The sequence below is a fragment of the Chiloscyllium punctatum genome, chromosome 37 (assembly GCF_047496795.1).
Source record: "Chiloscyllium punctatum isolate Juve2018m chromosome 37, sChiPun1.3, whole genome shotgun sequence".
Taxonomy (NCBI): Eukaryota; Metazoa; Chordata; class Chondrichthyes; order Orectolobiformes; family Hemiscylliidae; genus Chiloscyllium; species Chiloscyllium punctatum.
In genome coordinates, this window is record NC_092775.1 from 65,982,645 (window position 1) to 65,996,839 (window position 14,195).

The 14,195-nt window shown below is 41.0% G+C and overlaps 1 protein-coding gene across 1 annotated transcript in view; it reads right to left on the bottom strand.

The window, feature by feature from the left end:
• LOC140463176 (bactericidal permeability-increasing protein-like) overlaps window positions 1–14,195 on the bottom strand; it is a 122,129-nt gene that overhangs the window by 84,702 nt on the left and 23,232 nt on the right. The window lies entirely within an intron of this gene.

The window sequence follows — 14,195 nt, forward strand, 5'->3', positions numbered from 1 at the left end:
ATTTATTTGGTGCATGTCAAACATATTTACTGGTTAAAAGACATTGCATGCGAGGAGAATCTCCATGCTTGAAGCTCCGGTTGACAATAGAAAAGAATGAACCTTTTCTGTCAAGAGTTATTAACTGGATTTATTGTCTTTGGCAAAATGTCTGTGATATTCTGCACTCTTTGAATTTTTGCAATCCAGGGAAAATTCTGTATAGTTTGCTATTGTGACAGAGAAAGCAACAGGATGCTTCTTGGAGATATTGTATACTATTACTTTCTTGACATGCCTATAGACAAGCAGATTCAGTACATGTTCTTGGTTGCGATTTGGGAGAACTGTGACTTAAAAGAGTTGCTTTCATCATGTTCACAAGTTATCTGAAGGACTTTAAAGTTGTCTGAGGAACAACCTTCAGGAGGTGGCACAACCATATAGCGTTTGTGAAGAGAAGATGCTGGAGATAGTTTCCCACTGACATGCCCAGGAAAGTTTGTACAGAACAGTAAATGAGGTTTGCTGGGAGGGGAAGGATGTGTACATTATTCATGAGGCATATTGTGAATTCCTTTTTATATCTTCACATCCCTTCATCTATCAAATGTAAGAACGTTACTGGAAACTTTGGTGGAACTCCTGTGCTGCCACTTTCCTTGCAACAAATGCAAGTTTTAATGGAACTGTCTCAATTGCTACCCTTGGAACATCTGAGCTTAAAGGACGATCTGTTGTTTGTAAAAACGATTTGTTCCTTTGCGAGAGATTTAGTAGATTGATTATTATTTGTGTGAAGGACTGCAGTACATAAATTTATTAAATTTCTGGGTAATTAAAGTAATATTTACATTTCAGAAAAATCTCACTTTAAATGTTTTGATGTATTTAGAGAGAAGCTCTCCCAAATGTGGCACAAACTAATTCTGCAAGAACTTGAATGTTTTTAATTAGAATTGTTGAGCCTAGAGCTTGTCTGCACAGTGCTCATTATAGATTGGCTTGAGGCCAGCTTATTACTGGTCTACTTTTGAGCTGATTTTGGTATTTTTATCCTTGTGATTAAAATAATGGTGAACTATATTTTAAACTTAATTGCATAAGCCTATTTTCTAGTTTGCATCATATGTTTAACAGGGATATTTCTTCTCTGTTTAAAGCATTGAGTACATAATATTCTCCTTGTAAATAGTATATATTGTACACTGACTTTTCTTGCAAATAAATAGTGTGCATAATGATGTAAATAAAGCTATTCTAGTCATGAAAATCTATCAAGTGTTAGCTTTCTGAATAGTTAATTATGTGTAGTAATATTGGTTTTTGCATTCCTGTCTTAGCGCTTTATGCAAATGTTCTCAAAGCTTTGTCAAGTGAATAGTAAAGACAAAAACCTCCCTCTATATGCATTCAAATTTGTGTATGAGAGCATGATAAATTAGATGTCGATGTTATTCATATCTACATCATTGTATGTCCCTTCTCTTGAGGAAGTGTTAATACTGCTTTGAGTTATCTTCAGCAAAATAACCTGATTCAATAATCTCCCAGTTCAGCAGGAAATGGAACCACAAAACATGGTTACTCTGACTTTAATTGTTGATCTGACAATTGTTAAGTTTAAATGGTCAAGTAATAACCTGCAATTGACTGCTCATTACACTTAAGCCTGTGGGCATCTCTCTACACTTGGAACAAAGGAGTACGGAATCGCTGTTCCTTCACTGTCACTGAGTCAAACTCCTGGATTTCCCTCCCTAGTTGCATTGTGGGTCAACCCACAGCAGGTAGACTGCAGCAGTTCAAGGAAGCAGCTCACCATCACCTTCTCAAGGGCAACTAGGGATGGGCAATAAATGCCAGACAGCCAGCAATGTCCATATTCCAAAAATTATAAAATGAGAAAAGAATGCCCCGTATCCAGTGATTGTATGTATCTGGTATTCTACGTACTTGAACATTGGAAATTATTATCTTGAAATTACTAATTTCAGGATAGCTGAATTTTGAACTTCGAATGGGCAATTCCTCTGTTCTCTGGGATCTTCCATAAAAATCTCCAGCTCTCAGCTAGAGATGGACACTTAATAGTTCTGACATACATAACATTTCCTGGATAACCATTCAGCTAAGCAGGAATACCTTAGCAGAAAAATTCCTGGGTAACTGTGCAACTGACCCCATAAGCCACCCTTCACTCTCCTGCCTCCAGACGCCTCCAGCTCAAACTGACTTGACCTCTCTATCCTAGTCAGCTTTTACCTGACCCACCATCCTTGTGTATCTCATTCACCCTTTGCCCTTACTTGTTGTGTCCACCCATCCCACTTACACACCTATCCTTTCACTCACCCAATGCACTCCCTCCTTAACACATGGAAAAGCCCTGAGAGTCCTCCAGCTCTCACTTCACAGAATTCTGCAGCTGGTGCTTGAAAGAGACTTCTGTGTGAATTTCCTTCATCGATGCTTCCAAAGGTTTTGTACTAATTGAGCTTTGTAAGATCCTCCCTTGGACATTTGGTCAGAAAGATCGGTGGAACTCGGTAGCATTTTGTCTGGTCAGCATTGGAAAAAGAGTTTCCGACGCTGATCAAAAGATTTTGATCAATGTCATCTGATCAGGAATATCTGCTGTCATATAGAATTGAACCTGGAACAGAGAAGAGTAAGAAACTCAATTTACAAGCTTCTGCCTTATAGTTTTAGTGGACCATATATGTGCAGATTGGCAGTATGTGGCTGAGATACAAATACATAAGTTTAACTTTCATTCAGCTGACTACTATAAAACCTGTGCAAAGTGATTGTTGATATACCGTGATACTCTCCCCCTCTTTGTTCTATGCAGACCTTTGTGTTTTGTAATATTTACCATTGCTCATTCCTTCATCACTTTTCCTTTGTGGTTTAATTTTGAGCACCCCTCTCTCCTGACTCTATTTCTATCTTTCCAACTGATCTAATGCATCACTTACAAAGGCTTCTCTATTTTCAAATTCATGTTCATTATCCATTTGCTCCAAATTTACAGTTTAGCATCATCCAACATTACACATGTGAAAAACCAACAGCAATATCTATTCAATTATGACGATTTTCTTTTCCCAGTTGATAACAATCACCTTAAGCTCTCAGAACCACCCCTAGTTATCATAGAATCATAGAATACCTACAATGTGGAAACAGGCCATTTGGCCCAACAAATCCACACCGACTCTCTGAAGAGTATCCCAGATTGTTTACAGATATATAACAGCTTGTTATATGGATGGACTGCCAATTTCACTTTAGTTCATAAATGAGCCAAATCTCTCCCCAATTAAACCTCAAGACTGAAACCATCTTGTTTAGCTCTTGTCAAAATCCATAGCCTCCAACTCAATTCCATCATTGTCCCTGACTAAATGGGGCAATGCAAAGCTTTGATGTGGTTTGACTGCTGAATTTATCTTTAGATTTTGACATATATCACACCTTTATTTGGATCAAAGTACTTTCCGAGAGCACCCATGCCTTATCAAATGTAGATGTGGCTTCTGTGATCTGTTTCAGTATTCACTGGCCTTTTGCTCTGAGACAATGTATAAATATCACTTTCTTTTGAATTGGTGCTCCATCTAGGCTATCCATTCCCATAGCAAGCAAACAGGTCTTGGGCATGAAGTACTGTGCATTTAAACTGTTCTTCAACACCCTCATTGCCATGTATTCTGTTTGGATTAAATTTCTGTGTATCTTATCCATCTGATTTACTTCAGAACAGTGAAATAATAAGTCCTATTTTGAACTTTAAACATCGTAGGACTTCACAAAACTTTATATATACATATTCTTTGCAAGATCTTCAGGTCTTCCATAACCCTGTAATTTAGCCACTTGACTAACCAGCACCATCCATCGTCTTAAGCAATCAACTATCAAATCAGTGTTCAGACCAGCATAATCAAGCATGGATGAAAACATACCATGGAACAATAAATTAATTTTACAAATGAAATTCAGGGTAAAAGGAAGCAAATATAATTTCAACAATTGCCATAATCATGCAGGGAGTTTTGACTATAATCAAAATAAATCTGAAGTCCTAGCTTTGTTTGACCTCAATAAATGTCAAGAGGCACTAAACCATTTTCAGACGTGTGGCTCATTTAAATGGAGATGATGAGTTGGAGATTCCAAAAGGATGATCAGTTTCAGAAGGGCTAGTTCCCCAATTGATCAGTATCAACTACAAAGGGGATCTCATCCTTTCAGCCTGGAAAGCAGCAAACCACATTATTTTTGTGAAGCCAACAGGAGCACCCCTCCCCCAATCCACAGGATATAATTGGTGAAGAACGTTTGAGATTGTCTTGTGGAGCAGTGCACATTTCAAAGAACATGGATTTAGTTGTACTCCATCTGGTCATCTCTATGCATGCGGTCCATTTTGACAGTTAAGTCATCACCATCCAGCTCTACCTTTCCACACCTACATTAACCTTTCAGTTCTCAAAGTCTTTAATTGTAACACCTCTATCTTCACAGTCTCCAACCCTGTCAAATTTCCCTGCAGCCTCACCCCACCTCACTTTGTCTTCCTGAGCTCATCATGCTTCTGAGAATCAACTCCATCTCCCCTGTCTTTTCTCACACAACAGCTGAGTATCTATCCACCTTTCCCATGCCCATGATACCTGATGCTATTAATAAATCCCTCTCCTTAAGTGTCCTTTCCCCTTCAAAACGATTATCATCATTCATCACTTCACATACATCACCATAGCATTGCTTTTATCCCACCAATTTTGCAATAAACATCAGATATCCCCTCTACCCATTTATGCCTTCAAATTGTGTTTTTTCATGCTCCTAATCTAATCTAATCTCTTCTTATCACTTCCATAAAAAATATCTTCAGTCCAACTTCAACCTAATTTACAGCACTGAACAACTCGACCAACAGTTACATGTGACATTCTCTCTGACTAGGGACTAGGAATGTACTATATCCCTTCTCTTCTCCTCAACATTCAAGTCCAATAATTCATCCTTTCCAGTACATTCTATGTCCAGGCATGGTTCAGTTCTGATCTCTTTAAACACAGCCAGACAACTTTAACAATAATATATTTTCCACCAAATGCAGAATCACCTCTGGAGTCCTCCAAGGGTGTACTCTAGGCTCCCAAACCTTGCTTAATTGCAAACTACATTTTATTGACATTCCACATTTCTGCCTCTCCACAAGTTCCTTTAACCCCTTAATTGCCTCCGTGTTATTTGGCGACTAATCGAGTTTTCTACAACACAGGGAAGGACCATGCTTTCATTGCTAATCTTCAAAGCAAACACCATTCCCTGGCAGCCAATTTCATCCCTTCTCCATTAACCTTGATGTCATGTTAAACCCCTATCATTTTTATCTCAGAGTTTTCTGCTGCCTGAAAGACATTATTTGTTCTGTTTCTACCTGAACCTCATTCATATCGAAACAGCCATTTTTATTTGATTAGTCAAATGTTCCTATTCCTCATAAATTCCACAGTGTCCAAAACATTGCTGCAAGCAACCTTTCCAACAAAAAAAAACAGTTTGACCAAAATTGCTCACAAGCCTCAAGTATAAATGATTTTAACTCTCTTTTTAATTTTATCCATTACCTTGTCCACCCAGTTTCTGCTAACCCGATATTGATACCTCCCTCCACTTCTTTGAGAACCTTTTCCTCAGACTCTGACCTTTGTGTATCCACCCCCATGCCCCTCTAATCTTTGCTTATCATTAGCAACAAAGCAATTAGGTGAAAGAATCCTATTTTCTGGAATTCCCTTTCCAACCTTTTAGTCTCCTTGAAAGACTTGTTAAAACTCATCTCTTCAAAGCAAACTTTGTCTCCTAATTTGTAATCTCAGGCTCTGCGTTGGTTTTTATGACCAGTTTGGTGTAGCTTTAAATATTCCTGACTTGAGGTGCATGATGTCAAGATTAGAGTGGTGCTGGAAATGCACATCTGGCCAGGCAGCATCCCATGAGCAGGAAAATCGATGTTTCGAGTAGAAGCCCTTCAGGGAAGGCCTCCTGCCCAAAATGTCGGTTTTCCTGCTGCTCGGTTGCTGCCTGACCTGCTGTGCTTTTCTAGCACCACTCTAATCTTGACTCTAATCTCCAGCATCTGCAGTCCTCACTTTCACCATGAGTTGCATAATCATTTTGTTATTATTTTTGTGGGGGTCAAGTTCCAAATATTGAAATAGTTATATTCTTATATTCAATCAGAGAGGCCAGGGAATTAGTAAGTCCACTGCATTGTAGGTGTAAGCACTGCAACGATTAGCTTCCTCATATACAATGAACTTCATGACCAATTTATCGCAAAAGAGTTCCATTCCACAAGTTAAGGAATGCCACATCAGAGGTCAATGATTTAGTCTTGGAAACAGCCATGATCATGGCAATCCAATTCAAATATCCCATGCTACATCCCAAGAGGTCACGCAGGAATGCACCTTTAGACTCAGTCATGGAGTCAGCCTGTCAGCCAACTCTAGTGCTATGGGCAAGGAGACCTCCATGATCTCAAAAGCATGTTGTTTCATCATGGGCAGATATCCTCAGAACAGTTTATAAACTAATAACGCTATAACCGTCTTCAGGAAAACAGTGCCACTTGCATTTAAAGTGGAATCAATTTGTGAATCAATCTGTGAATCATTTGTGCAGGGGGGGTCATCAAAGAACATTTCATCTGTTTGGCACATGGTATAATTTTGTTTCCCTGAGAGTGAGTTATGATGTGTATATGCAATCACAAAAGGTAAAACAATAGATTAATACATGGGAGCATTTGGTGGATGTGTACTGGTGTCTTCATTGTGGCAAAGCTTCTAGCAGGACACATAGATGGGAACACCTTGTCAGATCTCCGAACATAGCACATTTTGTTCCAAAGAGTGCTCTAGATAAATGTATGAAGCATGTCAAATCATAATGTTTACATGCCATTGTCCAGTCTGAAGCTATTTATATCAGTTAACGAGAATGTCAGAGTGAAAATAAATGAAAGCAGATATCAACCTCAAAGAAATTATGCAACGTCTATATGTTGTTAAGAATGATTGATTGAATTGAAAACAAACACTTTCTTTAAAGGGGTGGAAAGGATGTAATTTTTCATAATTCATTTGCGATTCTGATCAGAAATTTTGGGACATTGATATGTTGCATAAGTCTGTGGACTAGGATCACTCACTTTGTGTCAACTTTGATGCTCGCAGCATCCCTGCTTTGGCTTTTGGTGTTGTACCTCTTTAGCCACATCTTGAAGATTCACAGTAGTTCACAGCACGGACATAAAACCAGGCAACTTGTCAGCAAACTGAAGAGTCAGTGTGTTGTTGTGTGACACAGAGTTATATCAATCTCATACCTACTGCATATTCCAGCAGCCTACGCAGCAAATACACTACATGTACAGGATCTAAGTTTGTTCGCTGAGCTGGAAGGTTCGTTTACAGACCATACCAAGTAATAACATCAGTAAGCCTGCAGTGAAGCACTGGTGTTATGACCCACTTCCTACTTATGTAGAAAGCCAGTCATAACACCAGCACTTCACTGGAGGCTCACTCATGACATTACCTAGTTTAGTGACGAATCGTCTGAAAATGAACTTAACAGCTCAGCGAGCAAACTTACATCCAGGACCTCAACCTGAGCTAAAAATCTTCCCAAAACTCACTAACGCTATATGTACTTCAACCAATGGCCATGTCTCAAAGTTGAAGGGGGTTGTCCTCAGTCAAGTGAAGGGAGTGTTGCCATCAGTCAGGGAGTCCAGGTACAGTCAGTCAAGGGCATCCTCTGCTCATAGTCCAGAGGGTTGGTTGTAGTCAGTTACCTGTGTGAGGTAATCCAGGTCCGAAGGTCTGTCTGTCTGCTGACTTAATTCAAGAAGTCAGGGGCTGTTGGTACATCAGTCAGGGAGATGAATGGAGAGCATTCAGTCAGGTGTTGGTTAAGGTCTGTCCATCCATGTTGGTCAGAGGGGTGTGCCACTGTCAGAGCTGGGAGTCGGAGGAATGAAAGTCTATGGGGGCATTATCAGGGGACACTGCTGCACTAGGGAAGTCTTGAGGAACTCAATGCAGGGGACTGGAGGCAGCAACCTGGGATGCAGGGAAGAGAAGGGTGGTGACTGACAGAAATCCAAACTGTATGTGGGGGAGACATAGTGCATTGGAAGACATGAGGTCAATAAGACAAGGGCTTATTGACAGTCAGCACCAGCATGAAAGGCACAGTGGGATTGTCAACTATGATAGTGGGCAGGACTAATGTGTAGGTCTTGGTTCAGGCTCTAACAATGAGAAGTGCAGTCCTGAACCTTGGTGCTATTGGTTGTCACCAAGGTGACAGCTGTTTTGAACTCTTATGCAACTGGTTTCTTCTAAGGAGCCACTGGGGACTTCTATGGGATCTCCTCATCAACCACGGATCAGGTCTTTTACCATTTGAGTCTGATTACACTGCTTCATCTCATTTTTCTGTGACAAGGCCAGTGTTGCAGTCTGGACTGTAGGCTATGACAGTGTAGCTGGTTTCCCCCAGAAGCAGGGTGCAATAGGAAGTACACACATCACATAGAGAGGGCCATATCAGAATGCAACTGAGTCCGTCATTAGAACAAGTCCTATTCCATCAATGTGCAAGTGATCTGGGTTCCTGTAATCTTACCATAGCTGGGAGCTGTGATGATGCACATGTCATTAAGGACTCTAACCTTCTTGCTGAGTTTGAGTGGGCAGATACTTTTCCAAGGGGACAAGAACTACACAATGTGACCATGGTTGATGATGCTGTAACACAATCCCCAGAGTAATGTGGAGTGTTGACATAATGCAACCAATTTCTCAACTGGATCATGGTGTCTCCTGACGATCAGTTCCATTGCTTGACTCAATCCTGGGAGGAGGAGAAAGTGAGGCCTGCAGATGCTTGAGAGTCAGAGTCGAAATGTGTGCTTCTGGAAAAGCACAGCAGGTCAGGCAGCAACTGAGGAGTAGGAGAGTCGACATTTCGGGCATAAGCCCTTCATCAGGAATGTGGAGGGGCAAGGGGACTGAGAGATAAATAGTTGGTTGGGAGGTAGCTGGGAAGGTGATAGGTGGATGCAGGTAGAGGATAATTGTGATTGGTCGGTAGAGAGGGTGGAGGAGATAGGTGGGAAGGAAGATGGACAGGTAGGAGAGGTCAAAAGGGCAGTGCTGAGTTGGGGGGTTGGATCTGGGATGAGGTGAGGGGAGGGGAGATAAGAAAACTAGTGAAATCGACATTGATCCCGTGTGGTTGGAGGGTCCCAAGGCAGAAGATGGGGTGTTCTTCCTCCAGTTGTTAGGTGACTTGTATTTGATGATGGAGGAGGCCCAGGACTTGAATGTTCTTGAGGTGGGGAGGACGGGGGGAGGAGGGAGGGCGTAGGAGGGAGAGATGAAGTGGTTGGCCACAGGGCAGTGGTGTTGTTTGGTACGTGTGTCCCAGAGATGTTCCCTGAAATGTTCCATGAGTTGGCATCCTGTCTCCCCAATGTAGAGGAGACCACATCGGGAGCAACAGATACAGCAGATGAGGTGGGTGAATGTGCAAGAAAATCTCTGCCAAATGTGAAAATCTCCTTTAGGGCCTTGGATGGAGGTGAGAGGGGAGGTGTGAGTGCAGGTTTTACACCGCCTGTAGCAGCAAAGGAAGCTGCCGGGAGGAGAATGGGGGTTGCGGGAGGTGTGGACCTAACGAGGGAGTCACGGAGGCAATTGGTCTGCGGAATGCTGATGGGGAGGAAAATATATCTTTGGTGGTGGTGGAAATGGCAGGGGAAAGTGTGCTGTATCTGGATTTTGTTGGGTTGGAAAGTTGGGGGATTCTATTCTTGTTGCAATTGGAGGGGTGGGGTTCGAAAGTAGTGGTGCAGGAAGTGAAGGAAATGTACTGGAAGGCATTGCTGGTCACATAGGAGGGGAAATTGCAGTCCTTGAAATAGGAGGCCATCTGAGATGTCCAGGAATGCAATTGCTCGTCCTGGTCCTTGGAAACTGCCTGACCTGCTGTACTTTTCCAGCACCACACTTTTCAACTCTCAATCTTGAGGGCCCTTACAGTATATTCCAGACAGTGTGTGTTGGACAATCATAGCATGCTGTGCTTTGCAGAACTGGAGCAGGCTAAGGGAAGATTTATTGGTAGCTGAAAAGCTGGGGCACCTGGGGCAGTCTTCACAAGAAGAAGATAAGAACAAGAGGAACATCACCTTCTGTGTGATCGAGGGCAACAAAGCCACGCACAACAAGCCAGATAGCACTTAATTGCTCTGGTTCCAATAGATGTGAGATAGAAGCAGTGATCATTCATTGTCTGTAAATCTGTTGGTGCTTGAAAGACAAGAGGTCCACTTATGTTCAAAAAAACCAAATGCACCTATTTTTTGTTTGTTTTTCCTTTGCATTTGTTGTTGGTGAAGAAAAGTGACTGGATTGAAGCATTTCAATGCTTATTGTGATGGTCTCACATGGAACAATGTTAAGATGCTACCTACATTGGGCATTGGGAATAGAGTACCACTAACCTGGACAGGTTTGTAAGATGGGATATGACTAAAGACAGGTAAGTTCTAGGCCTGGTGTTTAAAAATTATAGATGTAGGAATGTGCATTGATATGATCAATGAAGTGTCAACTGTGCCATTTATGTGCTCCAAGAAGTATTGGTTTCTGGTTGCTGCTCTACTGCATACATAATGAATGGAACTTGGGACTACCAATATTTGACTGGTGCATGGCACCTGGGATATCCAAGCAGCGATGACGACTTCCACTTATGGTGAGTGAGAAAATGGGACAAGTGGGACACCATAGGAGTATGATACAGAATTCATGAGTTGACCTTTGGGTCGATAGCGCACAAACATTTGCAGAAATAAATCTGATATGAAACTTGCCAAAAATGACTCTTAGCTGATTTCCAAACATGATTCAGCCCAGAGCATTCTGGAAGTCCTAGGGATCCTACAAACGCGATGTGCTAATTGAAAATTCAGTGAAGTTCTAAGATGTTTAAAGTTCTGTGAATAAGTAGTTTGAATTCAGCACAACTTTTGCATTGCTCTGAGATAAATCAGAAATAAGATATGCAGCAACTTCATCCAAAAGAACGGATACCAGACATTATAAAAAAACTCTGGACAGTGGCATTTGGTCTCAAAACGATAACTCTGCTTTCTCTCAGAGATGCTGCCAGACCTGCCAGCAATTTCTGTTTTTGTTTCAGATGGGGGAATTTTAGCAAAAATATACAAGTAAAAAGTGTTACCTTGTCAAGAAAAAAACAGCTTGACACTATTTTTCAGCATTTGGGGCACACCGGTGTGAATCCTCAGAGTTATTTCATGTTATTTATGCTCAGAGAATGGACATTCAAAATTTAATATGAGCGGGATATTCTAATATTGATGAGGAAAACTGATTCTCAGACTTTCAAAAAGATTTTGCAGAATTGTTTATTTCCTTAAGAACACTTGAATGCAGCTCAGAAGAAGATAATAACCATTACTACTCCTAATTCCAGCAAATCAGTCACAAACTCTTCCGATCTGATTTTTCTTATTTGCTCATGGGATGTGGTCTTTGCTGGCTAGGTCAGAATTTCTTGCCCATCCTTCCTTACCCTTCAGAAGTTGGTAGTGAGCTGTCTTGTTGAATTGCTGCAGTCCTTAGGGTTAAGGTGAAAGCACAGAGCTGTTAGGAAAGGAGGTCAATGATGTTGACCCCGTGACAATGAAGGAACAATGATATAGTTCCAAGTCAGAAAAGTGAGTGCCTTGCAGGGAATCGTGCATGTACAGTAATGGTGCTCACATGTAACCCCTGGCTTTTTCCTTCCTGAGGGTTCAACTCATGGGTTTAGAAGGACATTCCTTTGTGTTTTTTTACTTTGGATGTGTGTGTTTTTATGAGTCATCAATCTTTGTCTATCAAATCTCGGTTTGCTTCACAACATTGGAAGGACACATCCCTAATAGTGATGGAATGATTTAATCAGAATTTCCAATGTACAATCGTTAGGTGATTTTAAGAGTGAGTTGAGTTACTAAGTGTCATTCATTAAAGTGTCAAACTCAGTTCGCTTTAAAATGAATGTGTTTTGACATGTCATGCTTAAAAGTGCACAGAGGACCACTCGCTTTTAGTTGATTTGCATGATCTGTCTGCACATATGTATCACTCCCAATATTACCTTTCTTCTGAGATCAATGAGAAAATATGAAATTTGAAGTTTGTCCCCTTACATGTTTGTAGTTATTTTAGTGTGGGGATGACAACTATTCACAATTGGTTCTGGAGAAGCACTTATTCATTCAGACAGATGGAGCTCGAGTGTCAACTTTCAGTAAGTCAGCTCATGTCGTTGCCATTGACATACAGTGTCTTCAGCTGGGATTGATTTGTGTCCCAAATGATTGTGATTCCTGAACATGGTGTCATCAGTTGTCATTTTGGCTTGTAAACTTTTGCTCATTATGAAATGTTGTTTCCTTATACATAACAGTGACTGCAATTAACTTTTATGGCTGCTACTTTTCCTGTTTGCATGAAGAATGATCTTTTTGTAAAACTTTCATCATATTGCATCTTGCAGTCGTAACATTAATCCAACTTACAACAATATTTTACTGAATCTTTATTAAGTTAAAAATGGATTTTGCCCATCAGCTGTTATTATTTAACATTTGCCCACATTAGTTGTATTTTAGTGTAAATGATACCATTATTACATAACATCACACACTTGGTCCATCAGATGATCTTTATCATCCCTTTCTTACCATCCTATGTCCAGTTTCTCCATGATGGAATTATGTTCAGTATAAATACACAGCATGTGTGTGAAAATCTAGCTGGGCCTGATAATACTGTGCTTGATACTACCTGAGTTTGAATGAACAGTCACCAGACTCAAAATGGTAACTCTGCTTTCTCCCACAGATGCTGCCAGACCTGCTGAGTTTTGCCAGCAATTTCTGTTTTCAATTCAGATGTGGGAACTTTAGGAAAAATGCACATGAATAAAAAGTGCTTCCTTGTCAAAAGAAACCCAGCAATACACCATTTGTCAGCATTTGACACTTTGCTGAGAATCCCCTGTGCTATCAATTGGAAGCGTGGGTCAGAATGTCATAAATTTGTGTCCATCCTAAGGCAAAGAGTGGAATTTTTCCACTCCCTGAATAATGTGAGCCTTAGCAAGAAAGTTGGAAAAATCGGTTGTGATGGCTAACAACAAATCTCTGGACACCTACAACAAACCATCCCATTTTCCAACTAAGTGTTGAACAGCGAGATGACATTTTCGCCAATGAGTGGCTTGAAGTCTATTTAGATGCATTAAAATCTCATATTCCCTTATTCCTGCCTCATTGATATACAGTTTCCTACTCTACCACCGACTAGACTGAAATTTTACACCAAACATTTGTGGCATGAAAGTCAATGCAATTACCTGGTAACTCCAACTGACTGCTTGTTTTTTTGGAACTCTATCCTGGAGATCAGTCACCAACATCTCAGGGCAAGCTCCATAGACAGCAAATGCATCCCATAGCCACAGACCAAGGCCTCTGACACATACCAGCCTGACCACGTCATCAAGGTACATCTTTGGTCAACTTGCACAGTATGGTTCTCCATATCAATGTTACCTTTGGACACTTGGTGGACACAGGCAAGCACCATCACATGGATTGGAACAGGCAGCATCACTGGGATCCTTGCTTGCTCTCTGAACATTGTGCCTGCTTTGATGCTCTATGCATCTCTATTCTGACTTGCTTTTTAGTGCTTTGCCATCTCAGCCACATCTTAAATGCTCACAGTACTTACTGCAGTACAGACTCAAAGCAGGCAGCTTCTCATGGTTGAGAGTGTGGTGCTGGAAAAGCACAGCAGATCAGGCAGCATCCGAGGAGCAGGAGGATCAAAAGCCCTTCATCAGGAATCCTGATCTCTAGCATCTGCAGTCCTCACTTTCTCCTAGCTTCTCATGGTTGTCCGTATTCATTGGTCATGGAGATGGACATGTAGCTATAAGGCATTGTGCTACATCAGTCTCACATCTACAAGATTTGCCAGCAGCCTATGTGGTAAACATGCTGCATGTACTAATTGAAGTGGCTCAAAGTTGGA